The sequence below is a fragment of the Cuculus canorus genome, chromosome 3, assembly GCF_017976375.1.
Source record: "Cuculus canorus isolate bCucCan1 chromosome 3, bCucCan1.pri, whole genome shotgun sequence".
Taxonomy (NCBI): domain Eukaryota; kingdom Metazoa; phylum Chordata; class Aves; order Cuculiformes; family Cuculidae; genus Cuculus; species Cuculus canorus.
Window position 1 is genome coordinate 43,261,719 of NC_071403.1, and position 25,572 is coordinate 43,287,290.

Here is a 25,572-nt window from a genome sequence, read left to right on the forward strand (position 1 = left end):
GCACAATGCCAGGTCATGTTGAGCTTCTCATCCACCAGCACCCTCAAGTACTTCTCTTCAGGCCTGCTCTTAATCTGTTCTTTGCCCAATCTGGGCAAATTGCCCCAACCTAGGTGCAAGATGAGCGCGTACACCTCTGCCAATGCCCGAGAAGTCCAGTCATACAGCCATTTAATAATTTATTTAATCTGCAAAAGTTATGAAGGGTGTGAGTATTAGGAATTCAGGAATATTCCCCAAAAGCATCCAATCTCTCCTGTTAGATCACTGGAAGGGAAAGAGCATGATATAAGAGCATTTGCTGCAGATAGCCTTTCAAATCTGCTGCAAACATGTCTAGTGGGGGATGTCCATTCCCAAGGCAGAGTGTGGAACAGAATGATCTATAAGGTCCCTTCCAACCCGAACCATTCTATGATTCTATGATTCTATGATGTAGGACAGCAGATTTTTGTCTTCAAAAAAGGTAAAATCTGCAGGAAATATGAAAACTTTTGGAACTCTCTCTAACAATTCTCACTTCTCTGTCAAATGTATATTTGCAGAACTATTGCTCCACAGACAGACCATTCGGGAGGCTAAAATAAAAAGAAGTAGCAATTCATCTCACGTGACAAGAAGGTAGCCTTACGACCTCTCACACTTGGTAATCTTTCAGAGTTTTCAAGTATTAATTGGTATGTGAAAGACAGGACCTTCACATTTTGTGTGCTGTAGTTTTCAACGTGGCAAGACAGTGGTGTGCAGCAATATAAATCATCAAGACACTTAGAACTTTCCCCGTGTCTGTAGTGACATGTATTATTCAAACCATGAAGGGTACATGATTTCAGCTGGTTAATCTGAAGACAGGATCTCATAAGATTACTCCTCTTATCAGACCAGAAATAAGGATGAATGATCCATATAAATGCCACTAAACTATATGAAACACTCTGCAAAATTAATCCTGATTCAGACTGAACTACAATGCAATTCTGAACCATACCCTGAAAGCGATTCAGTAAAGAACTCTGATCTAAATACCTACTCTTTCCACACGTTTTCTCTCTGTATCAAACTGCAATTCTTGGGTTAGAAGCAGAGACTATGTTTGAATAAGCAGAAGCTGATGTCCTTTGGGAAAGGCCTGCAATCATAGAATAGGATGGTCCTTTCATGACACTGCACAACCTATTTGGCTGCAAATGGAGAGTTTTACCAAAATGCTATTTGTCACAGTGTAACAAAGCTCAAGTTTGAGAAAAACAGTCTGGAGCTTCATTTTATGTCCTGCCTAGAATGAACAAAATGGAATGTTTAGAGAAGTCAGAATTGGTAGCTCATGTCCAAGTGGCACTGCCTGGGTGGCAAATGTGGCTTACACCGGGTCACAGGAGACATCCAGCAGCTCCCTACGCCCTCCTTCAGATCAGCATCCAGCCATGCTCAAAGCTCTGATAAGCAGCAGATTATTTCCAGATCTTTAAATGCCAGAGATATCACCTGGGTGTGGTACCATAGCACTTCGCATTTAATACTGTCATGACCTTGTATTTAATAACTGCATTAAGACAGTCAGTACATACACACAAAGTCCAACATGTGCGTGCTCAAATAAATATTTCCCCTGATTTGTGATAAATGAGCAGAGGTTTGTCATTCACTCAATTTTATCTGCTTTTCACCTTCTGTCCTCTGAGACTTTCATTTAGTGGCCAGTGCTTGCAACATGGTCGTTGCCTGGATAATTGTAAGTACTTGTAGGTGATGTTATTTAAAATGAAAACCCCAGGGCTGAAACAGAAGGGGAAGGGCCTTTCTGTTTTACCAAATATATATATGCCAGTGATGCATTTCTTTCTTTCACTATATGATATCCTAATAAGCTGAATTTTTTATTATGAGCACAAAGAATCTAATCCAATTTTCACAAGAGGCAATGGAAAAAAAAATTTTGTTTTTCATTTGTTTTTCATTGGTGCAGATTATGCACCAATTATGTTTTCTCTCTCTGTCTAGCAGATATATGAATAAAATACTGCAGATGTGCTTTTGATTTTCATTAGATGTTCTTTAGATCATATTATTCTTCTGCTGAGCCAAATTATATAATTAGGACAAGTGTTTATTCCAGATATTTTCCTTTTGGATCCCTTTTCATCACTATTTTGAAATCCTGAAAGTTGCTCTTCCTGAGAAAAAGGAAGAAGTCTAATTTTTAATACTGTGAAGTTATAACAGAAAAAACCATAGCAACACAGTGTCAGGGACAAGAAACCATATTTCTGCTTCTGAAACACGGAAGAGAGTTGGTTTTGCTAGACAGCGTGCCTCTGTCTTGTGTCTACAATTTCAATATCCAGTGTCTTCACTATTTTCTTCTCTTGTCTCGTAGCTAGTGTTCCTGTCCTTCACTTTTCAGTCAGTGCAAGAAAGAAGCCCTTTCCTTTCCTGCTCTTGAGGACATAATGCATCTGGCCTCTTATAGAAATCTTTGTATGGATAAGGGGAATCAGATTCAGTAATTGCCTGTTCCTCACCATTACCCTCAAGATCAGTTGAAACAACTGAAACAGATACAGTTCAGAGCATTTGTAGGTATCTTGCATAGGTCAGATAGTGCTCCTCTGGTCTGTTGACGTGTCAGAGGACAGACAAAATCTGGTCCTAAACAAAGAGTGAAAGTCAGAGCTAGAAGCAAGGTAGAAGAGTTAGTTCTCTGAAACATATAAAACTCTGACAACAACAGGTTAAATCACAATGACTATTTCTTAGGACTGGCCAATGAAAAAGCAAAAGATGCTTGTTCACTTGGAAAAGACTTTTCAGTTGCTCATCCTTCAAGTTGAACCTCTACACATATATGAACTTGTGTAAATCCACCAAATATTTTTGAGTGTAATTCACTGTTCTCTTGACAAATAACTAGTTTTCTTGGAATAACCATACACTCTTTTTCTGACACATTTGTATGACAAGTACAGCTACATCACTGTGCACTACCTGAGGAAGTAATCCATAGTTTGTTTAAGTTTTGTCATTTTAGTGGAAGTCTGCATGGTATATGATAAAAGACCTATCTTAAATAAAATGATTTTCAGTCGTTAGCACATATTTGGCAGTACGTGTTTGGTTTGTATGTTGGACTTATATTTCCCTTAACTTTAATGATTCACATCATTATCAGGTGCTATTAGTCTGCTGCGAAGTAGCTAAACTAATATTTTTATGTAAGTTGAGCTTCTGAAGCTGTAAAACATGAACAGAATCATAGTGAATGGATCTGTAATATTTTGTTCATTTTCTTCAATCATTTTTCACCTTCATCTTCATCTTTGCACTGGTCTAAATGCTTCTGTGTTTTGGAAGTGAGTAGGCAGAAGTGTATGCGTGTGTCTGATAGGTAAGAGGATTATACATGCACCTTGGCAGCAACTGTGAAGTGATGAGGGAAGTGTGTTTGAAGCTTGAAGAAAATCAGACAATCTCTTTTTGTCACTTTATTGGTCTCCTCTCATGCCGAGAATATCAGCAAAATCTGTTAAAATTCTCGCAGTGGAGCAAACCAGCTTTTTTTGTCTGTGTGTGGCAAGCACAGCAAGAGCCAAGTTCCCGCCCCAGGTCTGAGTTTGGAAAGGGACATTTGCCATGGAGCCTCCTCGATTAGATTGTGCAAGGAACTGTTCTGGAAGTGGTGCAGGAATGCACTGGTGGTTGTTTGATTACTGCAGTGGTTTCCTCTATGGGCTTACTCAATTTTCCGCCTCAGTTTGACAAAAAAAAGGATGATTTTTCATCCAAGCCTGTCTGCCCTTTAAATCCTTCATTGGTTTCCTAATAACCACATATGACATTCAAACTCCTTGTACTGGCTTGGAAGACTTTCTGTAAGTCTCTAGACTGTAACTTTAAGTGCCTCTTATACTTGTTCACGGTTGTGTCTCAATGACTTTATCTTCAATCTGAGCATGGGTGACCTCTTCTTCCCATCCCTAACCTGTTCATAGTGGAAGGGCTCTTGATGTCTTACTCACAAGGTATTTTCCCCTTCTCTTTCCACTACTAAGAAAAGCTTGTTTCTAACCTGATGAATCCCAAGCTTATTCAATTATGTCTTTAGAATGAATAGAAGCATCAACAGAACATTACTCGTGCCAGGCCCAAGCAGTTACTTTTTGAGGTGAAGGCTATGGTTTAGGACTGATTTAGGACTGCTTTAGTCCGTAATCATCATGTTGGCTGTTCTCATTTCAACAGCAAATCTAAATTTAAATTTTAAATTCTTTGCTTGTCGGATTGCCTATTTACTGTGCCAAGTGCAGAACATGATTTAGGTCCTGCATAGTTTGGCTATGGGTTAGGATTACTTGCAGCTGGTGTGACACTGTTCCTGTCTTGCTGTCCAGGCTTTCTTGAAGGATGTGGTCTCTGCATTGATTTCATTCCTGGGTGCAAATCTGGGTATTGTTTTTGACTGTTAAACCAAATCTGGAAATGGTTTCTTAAAGGCACCCTCTTTGCTTATGTGACACCATGGAAATAAAGGACTGCTGGGGCGTTTCATAGGAACCCCTCATTTTCTATGCAAATATGTTTCTGGAAAAGTAAATGCCATGGAAAGAGCTCAGCTCCAGAATTCCCTTTCCTCTCACCTTGAACTAGCCAACCTGTGGAGTTAACAGACATCTAGTTCTGTCTCCTCCAGTGAGGAGGAGGGAATAGAGCCAGTGTCTGAAAAGCTGAAAGTAAGTTAAAAGGATACGTTTTGAGGGCTGAGCAAGTAAGCATACTTAGTAATTAACACAGAGAATTTCTGGATCAACTGATCAGGTGTACATTTGTCCAGATCATTTTGAAAAAAAAGAAAAGAAAGAGAAAAACAATTATGTAAAATACATGTTAAAAGGTAGCACTGAGATAAATTCTGACTGCTGTGCTTTACACAACTGCAAGCTTTTCATTTAACTCCTCTGTTTGCTGGCAAATAACATTAGGCTCATACGGCACCCAGAATGCTACATAATGACTTTTCAGGCTTAGTTAATATTTTTTAAAAAATCATTCGAGGTGCAATGAAATGAATTAAATTGATTTAAAAATAAATCCAGGTAAAATTTTGTTTAAAAATGTCATAATGAAACAGCTGAACTGAAATGAACATATTTCTTTTTTTTTCTCTAGCTGAAACAATTTTATTAATTTGCTAGGGATTTCCATGCAATTTTGCCCAACCTAAGAATCTTTTTTTGAGAGAATAAGATACATAGATAAATATGTTTCCAATTCTTCTATATTTAGAAATGTGTAAGTAAAAAATCATGCCTGTCTGTAGGACTGGGACCTCTTATCTTTCCAAACACGTGGCCTTCAGGGGCATAACTGGGCATTTGTGCCAACAGACACAGAGAACATGAGATGAGCTTCACGGACACTGAAAATATTTTTCTATAGTTTTGACTACCTGGTGCCAAACATCTGTTTACTGTGATGCCTGCCTCTTCCAATGCTTTCCATTGCCTGTTCCCCCTTGACTTGTCCCTGATGATTCCACTCTCCTCCCTGCTGTCCTCTCCCTCCCTCTTTTCCTTTCACTTAACATATTCCTGTCCCTGCCCCCAGTGAAACCAGGGCTGTGAAAGTACCATAGTATTTGCTACTGTGGATTTCTGTGTTTTATCTTCTTTCTTTAGTATTTGGTTTTCTTGTCTGTTCTGACCATAAGCAATTCGGGGTGCAGATTGTCTCCTTCTCTTCATCCACATGGTGCCTAGGACAATAGATCTCTGCTCCTGGTTGATCCTTAACATGAATAATAAGTATATAAATAGAAAGGAAAAGAGTTTTATGTACTTATCTAGATAAGAAATGGTAAAGAAGCACTATTCTTGCCCCCAAAACTCTCCCTATAAATAATTCTGTCCATCTGTGGTGGGCTCTTTATGTGCCTAGTTTATTTTGAGCGTGTTTTAGGGTTTTATCTTTCACTGTCAGCCTTATGTGGCTCTACATAGCAACCTTTCAAACACAATAAATACTCATTCCTATTAAAATTCCTCCATCTCCATATCCATAGCCTTATATAAATTCTCTCTTCTATCCCACTCTGCAAACCTAATTAACAGCAGAGTCCTGCAAGAAGTCAGCACACATAAAAGCTGGGTAGGCTCCTGCACTGCAATTTCTTTCTAAGCAGTGATGGAACAAAGTTGATAGAGGTATTCAGTGTATCCTACAGTGTTTCCTTATCTCCTGTGAGGATAGGCTTATACAGCTGCTTGTCAGCATTTCTCTGACTCACCCAGCAAAGCTGGGATTGGAATAAATTGAAAAGAACAGTTTCCAAGCTCTAAGCCTAATGCCCTACACCTACTTCCAAACCCATGCTAAAAGGGCTTGCTTACATTCTTTCTCCTCAGTCCATGAAGTCACTTATATAAAATGCTTTCCTAGGTCACTAAAAAATCATTTAGTGATGATTCAGTGGTCCATAATCTTTAAGGAGCTTTTGGCAGCATTTGGTGAGTGCTTGAAAATTTGAGGAGTGAGAATATAAGGTGCACTGTGTAAGTTTATGAGGGAAAGTACTATTTGGGGGCTCATCATTTATAGCTCAGCAGAGATCAAGTATGAAAATAGTACAGACTCAATTAGCTGCTGGTCTGGATGATACTGGCAAGCTGTAAATAAAAACTGTCTGTTTTGCTGGACTGTGAATAGGCTGCTTTGAGGCATGGCTTGAGCTGGCTGTCAGAGGCTCAGAAAAGCCCAAGTCTGCATGACAGGCTGCTGCCCTGCTCAGCTGTTAGCAGTTACCTAATAGTTTGGGGTTTGGTTTCCTTGTTCTTTTAAATTAGCTTGTGATAAACTTCAGGTTAACTTTAAACTGAGGTCAGTCTGAGGCTGGGTACATGATATATGTGCATGATACTAAAAACACCTAATGGGTTCTGATTACTTTAACTCCTGTCAATCTAGTTACAGACCTTTACATAACTATTTTGGTCCCACAAATCTCTAGTCTTCCTAGCAATAGGATAAGAAAAACCCTCTTGGCTGTTTTTTTAGATCCTAGATTTTTTTTTAATATCAGTGATCAACACATGGTGTTCATTTCCCTCCCAAAGTGGAACCACCAGAGCTGAATGCAAACACAAATGAAGCATGTTTTCCACAGACTAAAAGCTCCCGGGCAAGGAAACTTGCAGACCTTAAAAAAAAAAAAATGAAAAAGAGAGAGTGTGAAAAAATAGGAGATTGTCTCCTATTTCTAATTTCTAATTCTATATTTCTAAGTGCCACTCCCAGGTATAGTCTTCAGAAGAAGAGCTTAATACTACCTGCAAGATCTTGGCATGATATAATCTGCTTCAGTGAGATCTCCAGCCTCTGATTTTCTCAGAACGTTGTCAAAACCTATTTTCCCAGATTTGTTTTGGGGCAGGGTTGATAAAACAAGAAGTCTTTCTACTAAACTTTAAAAAAATAGTTGATATTGAAATTACTCATGGGTATCACTTGATTTGATTAAATTTCTACTTTGGAAAAATATTAGGGAAATAATTTTAAGCTATTAACTTACTTGTGTCAAAATGTTTTTCTAGTTAAGAAATTAGCTTAATTTACACCAAAATAATCTCAGACTTTTAAAATGTTGAGAATCAAAGTTTGTTTAAATATTGTATTCATGGGATATTTAGATACACCAAATCAAAACTTTTTTCTAACTTCACAAAAATAGTCAAATGTTCCACTTGGGCTGAGGAGAACCATTCAAATCTAGAAAGTTCTTGTCAAAGCATTGAGTGTGAAATGGCTTTTTAGGTGACATCTTTTCATTTTGCAAATCTGCCGAGTCTGTTCTTCACTCCCTGTGAAATGGTCAGGTGTTAATCAACATTACCCTATTAGCTACAGAGTTCTCTGCTTTAACTGCCTGGGGGTAGTATTGTTTACACAGGTGCCCTAGCTGGAAAACTGAATTAATATCCATTTTCCTTGGCTAAAATGCTTGTTTTTCATGTCTTGCTTGTCTTTTTGCAAACATAAATGCAGAATATCTTTTGGACTTGTCTTTACAATTAGCTGTTTTCACACAACAGGCTTTCTCTCCTACTGATGCTGGTTCATTAGTATATAGATACATTTTCATGCCTTCACCTAAGGGCCTGATTCTTTCCCCACTGAAGTAATTGAATGTGCTGCCATTATTTTCAGTGGAAGCAGTGTCTGGCCCTACATCAATACTCCCCTTTTCCTGAAGCAGTTGCAGGCTTTCTCAGAATTTGTGATTAGACAGTAGGTTCCTCTCCTTTAACCACAACATTAAGAGATGCAAGTTTTCCTAATTCATAGTTCTTGGTGTTCTCAGTCATCCTGAGCACGCTCTCTCTCTGTTGACAGTACTCAGTCTGTCATAGTACCCAGGCTTGTGCTGTCCTTTTCACTGAAATTTGGATATACAGATCAGAACTGCAAATGTTTCCTGTCAGATTATCCACCTGTCTACCAGCCAGCCACCGCTTAATATACTGGTTCATTTATCTTTACCGTGAGACAAGAGTTTTCAAAAACAAGTCTTTTTTTTCTTCTCAGCACTCTTTGTTTCTAGTTCATATTTCCACAACTCTCTATGGAAGAACAAACCAGAGAGATGAGCTTTGTGTTTAGCTCTGAAGGTGCTAAGGCTGGTTTGCTCTGTAAGACGCATCCAGACCCTATGACATATCCTCGCCCGAGTAATTTAGGAAGGATTTATAAGTGAGATAGGTCTTTTATTAGAAAATTATACCAATTTTCCCTGACACAGAGTCCATTTAAGCTGAATATGAAAGTTCCTAGGGTTTCAGCAAGATTTGGCTCAAACTATGAAGGGAGCCCTTTTCCAGGGTATTTGGTCTTGCTTCTAAGCAAAATGAAGATTACTTAAGCTTATTACCCAGGAACAGACATATGCCCTAACCAGTTCTGTGCAGGATAAAATAGGGTACAATTTTTCTGTATTTATTTTTATTTCCTAGTAGTCTTTCAAACTATTTAAAGCACTAAAGTAAAAATAAGGTATGATGATAAAGTGACAGTATATGTTCGAGCAAACCTTTCACTAAGCCACAAGAATTGCCTGTTTTCTGCTGTAGCAGACAAAAACTCCATCCAATAACACCATGCAAATGCAGGAAGCCTTAGCTACATGAGCATTTGGCATAAAAATTACTTTCTTCTGCTGGCACTCCCTTAATTTTACCTACATTCAATTTTGACTAATTCCCTTCTGTGAAGGTCATAATGAAAATGCATCTGAGAACGGATGAAGCTGTTATTTTCTTCTTTTAAAGCATGAAGGGTATCAGCCCAGAAGGACAGACTTTATCTATGGCTTCTCTAGAAATCCACTTTATAATGGCAGCTGGGAGACTAAGTAGGATATATGTAAAGATGAACTTGTTCTATCCTAACCAGGCTTCATAAGCACAGGTGGTGAACACTGTGAAGATAAAGGCAGTGATGATCTCATATATATTACCACCTTGTTTCAGAATATTTCTCATACTTCGCTGGGGATGCCCAAGTTTCAGGAGCTGGAGCGAGGAAGGCAGGGGTGGAGGGCTGGCAATAGGGGGAATGCTTGTAGCACAGCATCCAATCTCCGCCTGTCTCCAGCCTCTCTGAATGCATGAATACACTTGAATAATTTTGACTGGTGAGATTTTCTGCTTTAAATGTGAAGGGAACAAACTGGCTGCTCCATCTTTTTCTTATCCCTTGGCTAAAATTTATATGAAAATGAAGGTAGGGCAGTTGGCAGGTTGGATAGGTGAGTGATGGTCGGAGCAGCTGATTTCTAGAAGAAGAAATGAAATGAAGATAGCTAACATTTCCTTATCTCTGATTTTTGAACAATTTTTGAATATTTACTAATGCATTTGTAAGTTGCTCTTTGTCGCTGCTTTAAAATATCGTGTCCAAGTGCTGTGTTTGTTGAAATTGCTTCCAAGGGCAGAGGTTTCTGAGATGCTACTGGATATAAAGCAAATGACGCACAGCTGAATTCCTTAACTGCTTCTTTCCTATGCCGTTCCAGTGACACAAGAAGCCACAGGCATGCCCTGCTCACAGGTCCCACATCCTAAGTGCCCCTCCCTTGGCATCTGCCTGCTTTTCCCTCCTTACTCCATCCTTAGGCAGCTCTGTTCCTCCTTCCTCATTTTACTCCACAAACTCTTACCTCTCAGTCGTCATACAAAGTGGTTCTTACCTCTCATGTGAATGCCATAATCATAAGTCATTAATTACAAGACTTCTACATGAATAGAAGTCTGGTGAGGATGCTTATTATTTAGATGACAGAGAGAGTGTTTCCTGTTTATCTGGTTCTGTTCTTACAAAGTATCCTACTACAAATAAGTGCTTTGACTGAAACCTCAGCTTTCATAGGATCATCCTGATTTTACCAAGGCGAGTCCACGTCCTGGAACCTGCAATTGCACTTTAATACTATGGAAGCTATTTCATTGCTTACAAAAACTTATTTTGCAGTGTTATGGTGTAGGCATGCAATGCAATCACCACATGCTGTTCTGTTGTGTTGTCACTGTGTGGCAAAGTGACATACTGGCATTTGCAAAGTATGAATTACAACCCAAAATAAGAGATTTGGAAGGATTTTTTTTGTTTGTAACCGGGGCTTGTAAGTCAAAAATAAAACAGAAGTTTAAAAGATACTACAAAAGTCTTTAAAGAGAATTTCAACAAAATGTTTTTCATTAGTCATACTTCTGTTACTAAGCTGCTTCATAATTATTGTTTAGTACATAGGAAGCTTGTTAATTGCTTTTATATTGAAATGTCTAATTGAATATTTGGCTTAACTAAATAATACATTAAACACAGCATGAAAGGACATGACGTGAATAGCTGACTTTTCTGGTAATGAGGAAGATGCCTTGAGAGAGAGGTATGCGATAACAAACAGCCTCTCTGCAGCAAACACGCAAGGAATTGATCTATTTCCGTATAATTCCAAAGAAAAATACTGCACAGAAATAGCCTTCTATCATTGATGCCATTTTTATTCAGCTAGTTCTTATTCTTACATTACTTGCCTCTCAGTGGCCAAGCTGGACCAGATAGAATCTCCTTTTCATTTCTGTACGTAGGGAATCCCTCTCTTACGCCAGATACAGACTGTAGGGATGCCTCAGAGGGGTTCACCCTTTCCTATCAATAACTTGAGCTCTCTGCTATCAGTACAAACAGCTTTGTTTTTAAGCACTAGTTACCTCAGGTCAGGACTATTTCTAGAGGCTCACAGGCAAGGATGAGCAATTTCCTCTCTGGTAATCTAACTGAGCTATTAAATCTAAGATTAACAGCCTTCCTGCCTTAAATGGTCTTAGTGTCTCTGTCTACAAAGTCTTCTATGTTAGAAGAACAGTCTAGCAACACCATTACTTTCAAGAACACACATCTAAATGTTTGAGCTTTAAAAGGATTTCCAATTAAAAATCTGAAATGCATCAGAAGCTGGAGCTAGATCTTCACAGCTCAATGACCAGTCTGCTCCAAACAAATGAATTGGATCACTTCATTGATTCAGTTACAGGCTTCAAGATAAGATGCTTTCAGGCTGCTATTTTCAGCATTGACGTGGACTCTGTTAGAGAGCAGAATATAATATTAGCCATCCGGCTATTGAATTAATAAATAAAGATCACCTTGCAGTGACAGTGCTTGGAGGATTTCAGGCAGTGTGTACAAGTGTATGGAAAAAGGGCTGATTTGGAAACAGCTTTAAAGATTATATAAGATATACCTCCATTCATGGTTTTTGAAATTTTGTGATACGATCACCTTAGTGTCTGCCATTGTCATCTGTAGTTTTGTGTACAGAAGCATTCAAGAGGACGCAGAATAATAGAGGAAAAGGAACCTCAAAGCTGCAATGTTGTCATCAGAGCTGGTTTTGACACTGCATCAAGTGGAAGTAGGACTGATCTTGAGACAGTAGGCACAGACACTGCAGCGACAAGTGCTTCCTGGAATTTTTTGTGTTTCATTTTGCCCTGTGTTTGACAATCCTGTCAAATGCCAACTTCCCTGCTTATTAAGGTCATATCATGAGAAAGAAAACCAGGCAACATCTTGTAAGCCACTAGATTTTAATCTTTAGTATGAAAAGTTAGAAGAAGACAATATAATTCTTGAGAGAGTGAGTCAGCATCATTTCCCGGCCAACTTCTATTTTGGGTTTTAGTCTCCCTTTGTCTGTATTCTCCACACTTTCACAGATGCTGTAGTTTACATCCAAACTCACAGTACTCTGATGCTCTCTTAAAGGTCCACTTCCTTACCCTGAACAGGTGACTATGCCAACGTAGTGGAAAGAGTGATTTTTGCTTGTTAAATCATAGAATTCTGCACTCTTGTGTTAGTCTTTATGCAAAAGGTACTGTATAAATATAGATTTCAAAGGAAACGTATTATTATTTATCACCTCTGTTATTTTATATTTCTTTATTCCTTTTGGGAATGAATACTTTGAAATATTTTGTAATGTTAAATGTTTCTAATTCTTCTTTAAGAACACAAACTAAACCCTGTGATCTCCAGTAGAATCTGAGCTGGCACGTGTGCTTTGATGTAAATCTAACTCTTTTAGATCTTTCAAACAGTGTTGATAAAACTAGTGGATAGAGTTTCTGAAGAAACTTCAAGTCACAAGGAGTATAAAGTCATATTGACTTGACCTCGCAATAATACTTATTAAACCCATGTCACATTAGTGGTAGTAGTGTTCTTTTTATAAACCTACTCTGGAACTCTAATAAAAAGTTTGACAAACAGGAACATGCTTATCTTACCATAATAAACGTAATTATATTTAAAAGCGAAACCTCAACCTCTGTTTACCTATCAAGTGTAAGAAGATTGTCTTTGTGATCAGGGGATAGACTGTCCTTGAATTCTTTCATCATAAACTAAAAATGGCAACAGAGGAATCTCCAACAGAGGAATGAGCCTCTCTTCTGAGATGCACTGAGTATACACAAGCTATGCTTGAGTCACTCAGTGCAGTGCTTACAGAATCTTAACACACTGCTATAATATGCTGTAGGTCTGGTGTTACATGCACTAATAGCAGAGTAGGAGCTTCATGCACTCAAGGCATAGTCACTGTTCACAGAAATAGTACCATGAAGCTGTTAGATCTTTGCTGAAATTTCTGCTCTGCAGCAGCCCAACCAATGAGCAGGAAAGAGCTGAGAGGTGGCCCTGAATCAGTAGGTCCCCTTGCAGTCCCAGAGGAGCCCTCCTCTACCCCTGAGCTGCCTCCTCCCGGGTGGAATGCCGCAGGGGAATACTGGCACCTGCCACCTTGCTGGGCTCCTCCAGGCAGGCTCTCCTTCCACAGGGTACACTGACAGACTCCGCATTAGCAGAAGTTAACATGAACTCTATGTAAATTTGTTTTCAGATGTTTACAGGTTGCAGGATGCTTTGGTATCATGGTTAAATCCCAGCCTGGGTCTATTTGATTTCATCTGCGGTGTAATCTTTATTACACGACCAGGATCTCTTTTTCCCAGCTTATGTAGGACCACAGTCAAGCAAGTCAGGCAGACTGGGACTCTTTCAGCATTCACAAGAGGTATATCATTACTTTGTTTGTTTTATTTTTCTAAGCAATGTAGTCCTGGAGCATGTTCCCATTCTTCCTGTCCCACAGTGAGTGGATGTTAGCTACGCACACCCTGCATGGGTTGAGGAAACAATACTACATTTCCACAGGGCATAACTGAGCCCCTACTATTCCTCACAGAGTCCAGCTCAGCTTCTCTCCAAACTTTGCTGTTGGATTTTCCATGTGCGGTAGAAGCCTGGTTATTTGCCAGCTGCCTGAGTTGATCAATACACGGACACTGTTTATTACAGATGCAAGATCATATGGTGAGAGGTAGAGTCTCATCAGATGTGTCTGGAAGAAATTAAAGAGTTTCTATACCTTGCTTTGCTTCCCCACAGCCACCGTCTTATCCAGAATATAAGAACAACAGCAACAGAAGCGGTGCAGAGCAGACAAGGACACATCTCTTTCATTTTGAAAAAGGACCATGTCATTGTCATTTAGACTTGAGCCTTATTGTGAACGGAAGTATTAGAGGATTAGTGAGTCATTTATACCCAGATATACCTCTAAACATTGGAGTGGCTTTCATTGTAGCTCAGGGTCACCACTCGCATGTGTGTGCAGAGACGAGGGTTGCCTAGTGTGACAACTACACCGAGAGAAAGGTTAGCTAATGATATATTTCAAGTGAATTAACAGACTAAGGGAACCCTGTGTCTGAACTGCTTCCTAAAATAACAGTGCTTACTTGCTGTGACAGTAAATCCTAGATTAACCTGTTGTTTTACCTTCCACCTTTACTTCTATCTCTTAGTCTTGTAAAAAGAAAAATAGTCTCCTCCTCCTCAAATCGGGTATTGAAAATGACTGTCCAGAAACCGGTTGCCATTTGAGAACATGTGACAAGGGGGGTGGCTTTAAATTGGAGAGGGGAATATTTAGATTAGGTATTAGGAAGAAATTCTTCAGGAAGAGTGTTGTGAGACACTGGAAGGAATTGCCCAGGGTAGTTGTGGATGCCCCATCCCTGGAAGTGTTCAAGGCCAGGTTGGATGGGGCCTTGAGCAGCCTGATCTAGTGGGAGGTGACACTGCCCAGGGCAGAGGGGCTGGAAGTGGATCATCTTTAAAGCCCCTTCCAACTCAAACCATTCTATGATTCTGTTTGTTTTACAACATCAGAAGCTGAAGTGGAGTAACATCACAAACTCATTTCTGTTTTATTATACATTCTTGAATGCAGTTTAGTGTCAGGGAGCTTAAAGTCAGTCTTTAATCTCAATTAAAAACTACTGCTTAAAAAAAAAAAGGGTTTCCTTTTTTGGAAGGGGAGGTTTTAAATAATATTTTGATTGCTTAACACTGAGGCACAGCAGACATCCATTCTAATCCACCAGTTTTCAAAAGGAGCAGTAATGTAGTCTGTGTCAAGAAACTCGTGAGCGCATAAGGCCTTAAATGAATTCAGGCATAGTAAGAACTAGACGGCACTTAGTGGCTGTGAGTCCCTGTTGAGAACTGTTAAGGTAAAAGTGCTGCATTTGGTGAGAATCTGACTTAAATGTTCTCATTGCATCCTTACGTAATTAGCTGTGTACCAAAGCGTGCTTCACTGTTTTGTACATAAGCGAGCTATGATAACTACATAATGGGGAACTCTGAGCAGTCCATGAGGTGGGAGAGGACTGCACCACCTCTCCTTCCTCACCCTTCCCAGTCCATCTGTGAATAGGCCCTGACTCCCTAATTGCCTCCCTCGCTGAGCTGCTGATGAGCACAGTGGGGAGGTGTTGCCCCACCAGCGCGTTGTTCCTGGTGGGTGCGTTTAGGTGCGTGATGGGATCTGTGCCCTGGTGCCTGCCCCAGTGTGGCCAGGTCACCACAGCCAAGGGTCTGCCAGGGAAAATGTGTCACTGTGGGCTTTTGTCAGGGTCAGCTGAGCATCTCGGAAGAGCCCACCCACGACAAGAAGGTAAAGCTGATAATGGAATTAATGGGCTATAGCATTTGGGGCTGTTATACAGAGTCCTTGATCCTTCAATCATCTCTCCGAAGAGAGGAATCCAGGTTGTATACACAGGTCCACAAGTTATCCATTATGACCTAGCAGTCTCTTTTCTTTCAGCTATACGATATAGCAAAAAAAGAAAAGAGATTTATTTGGGATTTTAAGTCCAGAATCTTTTGGAAACTCAGTAAGCTTCTGTTTCAGTAATGGATGGGAAAAATTCTCTCTCTTCTCGTTTTCCCCTGCTGAGTTTTACAATTCTCTACTTTCAGGTTGTATTCACTGCAGCATCATAAGAAAATACTGCTTCTTGCTGCACTTACACAGCAGGAAGAAATAAAAAGCAATGAGACTTCCATCACAGTTTGAAAATCTGATTGGTGCAAGAGTTGAAGAAAAACCTGAAATTATTGCTGGGGTATGAAGGTATTAAAGCACACTCAAGCAATTGGAGGTCTTGCTGTCCAGTGTGAATTTTGCACTTCATGATTCTACCAATGGAGAGCAAGGTAGTGTGGGCATCTTGTGCAGGAGCCCAGTTATTTCTGTAATTAGCAGGAAAGTATGCTGAAACTGATGCCTAGATCCTCCTCAGGATTTTGGGTCTACAAGCCTTTTGCCTTTAGCAGAGTTCAAAGTAGTTACCCAGACTCTTCCTGCCTTAGATAGAGAAGGTCAGGTAACTCAGAAAAAGGTGCAGGAAGGAAGGGATACAAGCTGGGAAATGGGGAGTACAAAAGGCAGGGTAAATCTCAGTGTTGCCACCTTCTTTGCCTGGCTGTCCTCACACCTTGCTCCTTCAGCCTCTGACCAGCGGGTGGTGAAGGATATTTTGCTGACCTTCTGGCAGGGGATTGGAGTGAGGGCTCCATCCCACCAGGCAACCATGGGCTGAAGGCAGCTGCCTCCGGTGTGCTCCAGTTGCTCACCATACTGTTTTCAAAAGGCATGGGAGGACTTTCCCCTGAGCTTCTTTTTTAAAGTAGTTGACTCAAGTAAATAAACAATTATATGCTCTGCTTCAGACAAGATTAATCTCCACATGGGTGGATGTTAGCAGCCAGTTGGATTTGTACTCTATTAAATGTACTCTAAGCATGTCAGGGTGACTCCCTCAGATGACGAAGGAAGTTGAGTGTATGCAAATCCCTTGAATTCCCACTATAAAAGTCTCACTTGCTGGACACATGGTAGGAATGAGTGTACAGGCCCACCTGGTCAGAGGTCAGGTGAATTCCAGGCACAACAAATCATCTGGCATGGTGGAAAAATGCTTTCCATGTTAAATCGCTGGAGGGGAAATCCCCTCTCCTGTTGTGTGACCTCACATACTAAGTGTGTTGAATGCCGGATGCACACTGGCAAGGCCAGAGTGGTATATGCTCTTGGAAAGGAAAGGGAGAGCTTAATCTGTGCTGGCGTGCATGGGCACAAAACTAGAAATTAAGTCCAAATCACTTCATTCGTCTCTTGTTTTTCGTAGCTTTTCGTGTTTTTTCCTTTTAAGAAATGCAATTTCTGATACTTCAAGAACTTTGATATTGTAACACCTAAAGCACCTTTGGATACCTTTGAGATCAAGCACGCAGCCATGCAAGAGGATGCATCTCCAAAGTTGGAGTTAGGAGAGATTTAGGAATCTCAGTCTCTCTCTAGTAATTTTATACTATTCTGCAGTTTTCACACTCCATGGGAGTTATTAAAGGTGATGCAAGAATCAGACTTGAATTCCCTGACTTTAGTGTCCTTATCTTCACTGAGACATCAGGGAAAGCCAGAGAAAGGTTTCATATGAATCCTTCAGGGATGAAGTGTAATAGTTAAAATTTGTAGCATATGAAGTCACACTGCCATTCACATTTGCTTGAAATTTACATGTCTTCTATTTTTATTTTATGGAGAGGTTATTATTTTCTTTTGCATTATTTTGTAGTTATTTTTGTGTTATTTCATTTTTTTTATTGCTGCTGTAGCAAGTTTTGCATTCAGCATGTTATTCTCTGGCAAGAGAATGTGAATGAACTCTGTGATTCAGCAAGTCAGCAGCACTGTGAGAAGGACTTCAGGGTCAAAGCAATCAGCTGCTATAGACATAAAAGTATTACACAGAAATAGCATTGCAGCATCCACAGGAGGCACAAAAAATCAATTTCTCCTTAGAGACTACAGAAATAATGATGATGTATTTTTACAGTAAAAAGTAGAATGTTTTGTGATGATGTCAGGTCTTTTAGGCACTCAGTGATGTCATTTGCATAGGTGCTCTGAGTAGAATAAGAACAACCAAAATCACAGTTCTCACCAGCGATGGCTGGATTTGCAGTTTCATTTGGAATACATGCCAGTCAAGAGCATGGATGTCACTTAACCACAAGGAACACAGTGACCTGAAAAACTGAATGTCCTCCCCCTCATTGGAACTGAGTCTCTCGCGCAATCTACATTTTTTTTGCTCTGCTCTTCCTTAAAATACAACAAAAGAAATCCAAAACCAATTTGTCATTTGGGCTTAAAATCAGAAAACACCGAGGCAGAGGAAATTGCCCAGCATGAGATTTTTGGTTGCTTTTGGATTATTTTTTTTTCCAAAGTGACACATTTTGAACATGGAAACTATTTCTCAACAGGTTTGGCTCAACCTTGGCTTGAAGGTTCCAGTCAGTTCCTCATGCATCTGACCTCATGTATTTGCCTCTTCAGGCAATTACTGCTCAGACCCTTGAGGTCCACAGAAGGATGGAAGGTCTTACTGTTGCTCTGTGGTTCAGAGCCTGCAGGAGATGCTGGGTTTTACTTTTTACGGTGATTTCAGCTCTGAGCATAGGGATGCAGGGAACTGTGGAAAGAGGTGACTCCTTTTCTCGAGAGCCTGTGCCTCTCTTCCATTTTATTACAGGACAAGTAGGCCAGGAGGGGACCCTGGTTTCAAATAAACTCGCTGTTGAGAGATGTCATGTCAATCCTGACAGCCTGAGAGCAGCAAAGTCAGTGCACAAGTACTGCATGCTTAGAAAGCTAAGCCTGGCCAGGTGCTCTGCTCAGGAGCTGGGCAAGATATACCTCCTGCTATATTTACTTGTTTGCAGGTGAAATAAAACACAGCCCATGTGTAGGGAATATAACGCACTAATGCACATTATCACTTCCCTTCTGAGTTTATGTCATCAACATTACTCAACCAGACCTTATTACATGCAGCCAGATGTATGCTCTTTCATTAAACCTGTTTAATCATATGACTGCCTCTGTAAAGTTTAGGATACAAACAGTATTTGACCGTGCAGAGAATGGAAGAGAACATTTGCATCCCAAGGTAGTATTTTTAAAGTGATTACTATAAACACATTCCAACTAGAGGTAAAATAAAAACTGGAAATTGAATGGAAACATTTAAAAAAGCCAAAGCTTTTCCACTTTAAAACAGCGAAAGTAGATTCAGGTAACTAAAATAAAGGTCTTGTTCAGGACAAAATAACAAATTTCTTTTTCATATATTTCCACTTTGACAAAATTCTCAGTGACTTCATAAAAGATGGAATTTATGAATTATAAAACTTCTTGAAAATAATAATCTAAAGCTGACTAAATTTTTCATACAAACATATTTATTTTTACACTAGTCTAAGCTTTATGATAAATTTTTACAGAAAATAGCAGAGAACTGAAAATTACTTTTGGAAACAAACCAGAAATCCATTCTTGTTCACTGCCTTCAGCTGAAAGGTCAACAGAAAAGGCAATTTAGTCTGTAAACCAATGGATGTGTGACTTCTGATTGTTCAGTGAAATAATACATGCATCAGTTTGTATTTTCACTTCATGTGAGCACTTCTTCCTGATGTTGTATATATGCTTATGCAAGCTTCTAGTGCAGAATAGATAATTAAAGCCCTCTTCAAAAAGATACACTGATACTCTTCACTTTCCAGTCAGAAGATTGTCTCATTTCTTGGGTCCCAGTAACTGATCAGTTTTTCCCAAGTGATCAGTTACCATTTTCCAAAGAGGATGGCCCCGCTGGGGAGGCGGCTCATGTCTCAGCCTCTACCTGTCCAGAAGTGCACAGTGCTTGATCTGGCCTGCACAGTTCCTGTTGACCAAAACTGAGCACTCCAAATGAGATGGAAAGTCACCTCTGGCAGGGGGATGGTGACAAGAAGACGAGAGTTGGGCTTGAAGATGAGCTATTTTCAGGCAACTAGAACCTGAAGCTAAAAGGGATATGTGGAAAAAAACTCAAAGAAACAGCAAAAAGCAGAGTGCAAGTAAGTTGTTGCATTAAGACCTTCAAGGACTCTGACCAGGTCTCCTGCATAAGGAAGTATTGAACAAGAGATATTTTCTTTTCCACAACTTATTGCCATAGTTTATTATATTTCTAGATATTCCTCAGAAATTTACACATTCCCAAGCTCCTATTTGTGTCTAGTTACTCCTTAAGGCATAGATACCTGTAAGCAAAGCTGTTTCTGGTAGTGTTTTCAGATCAAAGGGTCTAGCAGACACTCTATATCAGTGAGCTGTGCAAGTCTGATTGCATGTTTTGGTCAAGAATATTTCCTTCTATTGATTTTAAAATGTGATAGATTGCATTTGTACAAAGAGGTCCATAATTCTTGTAGTTAACATTGTCCTCAGGAGACAATAGATCAGCTCTACCTGAGGGGCTGTTTCTTTTCCTGACCCTGTATCCGAAGGAGTTGCATGCTCATCAAATTAGAAACAGGAGGGACTTTTCCTCAGTCGATGTCTTCATTGTGTGTGGGTAAGTTTTTAAACCTAGTGTTTAAAATGAAGACACACTATGACACACACAATGAAGACATCGACTGAGGAAAAGTCCCTCCTGTTTCTAATTTGATTTTTCTCCCAGCAACCTGTGTCCAAGGAAAGCAAATATGTTTCAGAGGCTTGCCTTGCTGTAGATATGGTTATCAGTGAATCAGCAAGGGAAGGTACAGAGCAAACTGTAGCTCAAAAATAGCTTGAGCTTCACTTAGGAGTTGGCCAGCTGGCGGCCAGATCCCTGGAGCTCACAGGTTCTTGGTAGAAAACATAGATAAGAGACTGTGTCTTGCTTTAGCGATAATTTCTGAGTGGCTAGAAGGTGCAGTTCCACATAGCTGTAATTTGACCTCTGGCTGACAAACTAAGATCAATAAATACAGTAAGGTCCCTAGCAGGAGACAAGGACAAAACCTGTCTGCCAAATACAGAGTACAAAGAGCTTGGCAAGTCTGTCAAGTTTATTATAGTTAGCAACTCACTTACGGTATTGGATTTCATGTGCATGGTGCAAACAAGGATTTTGCACTATTGGGAATATCTTTCATAATGATTCTCTAATCCTCCTAAGAATGTTGCATTTAGGAAGCAGATTAATATATCCAGGGTTTCTTGGTGCACACCATAAAGAAACAGGTAGAAAAACCCAAATAAAATATTTTCTTCCACAATATTGTATGACTCTTGAGAAATATGAATTTGCCTATCATTTCTCCATCTATGAAATGTTCAGAATAATAATCCTTAGAAAAATAGCTAGCTAATTTTTTTCAAAATCTTTACAATTGCCTTTATTTTTAGTATCAGAAGAAGGTTTTCTGTGCTATGAAGGATCCAGGGAAGAGTAATCTGTAGGCAGATTTTTGGTTCTGACACTTAAAAATAGCCAAATGGTGTTTTGATTTTTTTAATATCCTTCTGTCCTGAGTATATAGGCTATACTGCTAACAGCATAATTTTAAGGCCAATATATAAATTTTCTGGCAGACCTGCCTACCCAACACAGTTTGGTTCCAACATTGGACTGATTCTCCAGCTCCATTTGCACCTGTAATAACTGATGGAGTTGATAGTGCTTTTTGAATTACGCAGTGACAAGAGGGAATGTGGTTTAGAAGATGCTACTGCCTCATTTAGAAGCAACATAGTCAGTCTGCAGCCTGGTGCTCTATAACCGAGATGCTCACAGGCAGCATTTTTATTTGACAATAGAGACAACACTGCTGCACCAAGCCGAGCTGCGTAGGCTGGGGAAAGATCTGGTTCAAACATTCAGCTGTAGCGACTGGGAGCCCCAGCAGGAAGAGGTCAGGGATTATCAGAGGTAGCAAACTTCAAGGAAAGGGAGGGTACAGAAGTTCAAGGTATGCGCATATCTGCAACTTATGTAAAAGTGATAATCTTCCAGTCTTGCCACCTTGGGACTTCCTGTGTTTTCCAAAATCACTTCAGATAGAAAAAAATATTTCTGTCAAGTGATAACATAAAAATCTTGGCCCTAAATCAATGAAGGGATGAATACAGTCCTGTCTAAGGCTTGGAGATGTTTGAGCGGCATAGGGGTAAGTTTTTCTTTCATGCAAGCTCATGGCTGTTTATTTCTCATTAATACAAGTCACTACCCAGCTGTCAATTAAAAGATGCAACATCTCATTGCATGGATTGTTTTTACGATGTCCTTCTACATAAATAACTCAATGGACTAAGCATGAATATTTCTGCTTCTTTTGTGATATTTCACCCTTTCTGTTTGGGTTCTTCTGATTAACATGAAGCAATCAAATGTTCTTAAGGACAGAGAGAGCAAGAGAGTCCACTTCATATGTCTAGTGGATGAAGCAGGGAGTGCAGGAATCCAGCTGCTGCATTAGTGGCTATTACATTACTTTACACAAAACATTTGCAGGTAGAGAGACTGGATTACAGACCTCCCTCTCATTTATGTGTCTCCTATTTGCGTGTCTGATTAATCAGACGCCCAAGTGATTACGGTAAGTATCCTCTAGTCTATAGTACAGAAATTTTGTATGGTAGACTCATGCAGGCCTTTGACATGAAGTTTATTTAGCTTATTCTGTGCCAATATGCCTTAAATAAATCTGCTTCATCCCCTGCCTCCAGAGGAATTCATACTGCTTGCAGGAGGAGGAATGCTTATACTCAGGGAAGCTGTCTATACTTTCAGTATTCCTGCTAGATGTCATGAGCATGGGGCATGAGATAACCCAAAGGCCTGGGTTATCTTTGAGAATATAAAATTAACATTTTCCACAGTTCAGTAGATTCTTTATGGGTAATTTGCCACCTACACAGACATTTTTAAAGCTCTTGGTATACTTGAATGCTCATTTCTAAGTTACAGCAGTAATATGCAATCCCACAGAGTTATTATTACACATTTTGTCTTGCAAGGATGATACTTTACTGTTGTAATCAATTCCCTCTAGGAGACTCCATAAGATTTCATATCCATTACTAATGATTCATAGTGTCAACTTCATGCACATATCTTGATCTTTCCTGTGACCTGCTGAAGTACAATTAATGGAAGCTGAAATAAGGAAAGTTGACTTCCCTCTTTCTACTAAAGAGGAACCTTTGTAAACAGAATGTATTTTGAAGTTTCACACAAAGTATTATAAAATGCCAGTGTTTCGGTGCTCTGTTAGGTAAGGAAACGGGAAGGGAAAAAAAATCAATTAAAATAAGAGGAAAATGGAGAAGAACAAAAGAGTATTAAAATAAAAACAGTTGGAGGGAACCTGACTACAATGGAGTAGAGAGGTGGAGAGAGAAGCACTATAATGAAGTAATTATGCATGTTCCATTTAGTAAACCCATTCTGAGAAGGTTTGTCTTATACAGAGAAAGTTTTTTGCTTTGATTTTAAAATCTCATTGCCTCAGAGACCAGATAGGCTGAGATGTTAATGGGAGAAAAAGCCTTAGACTTTGTTCCTATGTTGGAAACCACACGAGCCAAAGCCTGTGAACAAAGGCAATGTCCTCCACATTGGAGCAGAAAGCTCTCTGCATCATTACAGAGGGCCAGGGTCTAAATCTGCTTGTGTTGAGGGTTTTTTTTGGCTGAAGTCCCTCCTGACGAGATTAGGTCTGGAAACAATACCATGTTCTTTAAGGATAAGGAATACAGCATGGAATTCAATAAAAATTCCACCCGGTGTGGTATTCCCCTTCATTTCCTTTTCAGCTCTGCTTTAGTGCCATGCTGCTCCTCCTGGCTACTGACTGCATTAAAACCTGTCTGGGGAGAATAAGGTACATAAGTACAATACCTGTTTGCAATAAAAGCTAGCTAGGCTAAAGAAGAAAGTGTATAGCTCAAATAGAGCTATACACTTACTTTAAAGACTTGTCTTTGTTGCTTTAACCCTGTTGCACTGAAATGGTTTGTTCTGCTTTCATTCTGTAACATGGAAATGCTACTAAACTCACAAGTGACATGTGATGGGATCTATAACCTTTCATGTAGCACATCTCTCATTTTGCTTTATAGTTGAAGTCTAGCATTATAATTATTCCCAATAAGAAATATATTCTTGACTGCTGTTAAACCCTTTCTGGAGTGGATTCCATCTATGATAGATTACCAGTTATGGAAAAGCAATGCTTGCCTTTAAAATCTTCATAGCACCCTTGCTTTTGTCTTGACTAGCAGAAAGAACATTTAAGAAGGATTTTCTGACTTGTTTTTGTAGCAGATCACAGGAGCTCACAATCTACAGTCTTGCTTATGTCCTTGGAAAAGCATCTGAGTGTTCCTACCTTCAAATTGAAGTATAAATATTTTGTCTGACCTACTAAAGTCCTAATTTATGTTCCCTGTTGAGATTTTACAGCCAGAAAAAATATATCTCTGTTACCTTTTTACTTTTGAAATATTTTTTTGTACTTGAGTTGTACTGTCTTTTGTTTAGAACTTAGTTTTCTGTTGGTTTGTCTTGAAGTAGTTCAAGGACTGTGTAGGGAGGGTCAGGGTGTTAAAGAGTACATGAATGAAGCACTTGCACCAAATACAATCTAAAGGCAAGACAGCTTCAATATTTGGAGAGATTTTATGATTGCATTTTGCGAGGGTGGTGAATTGCAATTATTAAAGCAGAGTGATAGTGACTAAGTAGATGATAAATCTGTATTCTGGACAGAGTAATTCATTTTCAGCTGAGGTTATGATACTATTTGTAGGTGTGAGCTTGCGTGGTCTCATTTGTATGTGTGCTAATTCCATGTGTGTGTGTGTCCCTATACAGATTGGTGCTCCCACACAAAGTGAGCTTTATTTAGAGCCTTTGTACACATGGGATGTGTCATTTGTTTCTTTGTACCACCTTTCCTTTTTATTTATCATTTGTTTCTTACAATACTCTTAACTTCCAAACTTACTGTAAGGTTATAAGCTTATGTGAGAAGTTACATACTTTGAGGAGTCATGTGCTGTGATTTATACTAAGAAATGGCTCACGTACATGGCTTCAACTTCTACAATTTTCCATGAAACAGATGCCTAGCTTTATTTTATTCAACTTTAACATATATATCTTGTTTGCTCTGCAACAGTTGGATATTTATACATGTATGTGTTTGAACTTATGCAAGTATTTGTTTATGCAAATACAGATGCATGTGTTGCTTGCATAATTGTTGCAAAAGAACTAGAGAAAAATAACTGAGGCATGAGCAGTACTGTTGTCACACTGAATATTTTCAATAACACACTAGCATATGTATATGTAACGCATTAGCATATAGTGCCTTAAAAAACTGCTTGTTTGCCCAGTAGAAGCAAAACTACAGGTTATATATGTGAAAAATAAATGCACATAACATTACAGTAGTAACAACCAACAACTTTAGGTACTGAAACCATAAAACTGTACTAAAAGACTATTTAAATGAATACCTTTGTCCTCCTATACAGAGACATACGTTCTGCAGAACGTAAGTTGTATCTCCTTCCCAAGGACATACCCTCCTGCCTATTATACAATTATAGTTGAACATCCAAATGCTAAATGCCAGAGAGAGAGAGAGAGAGGGAGAGAGAGAATTCAGGAAGCAAAGACATAAATTAGTTACTGACTTAACATTTTCAGCATTTTGATAAGATGATTCTTGCGTGCCAAGAGACATTGCTGAGTAGGTGTCAAAAGTCCA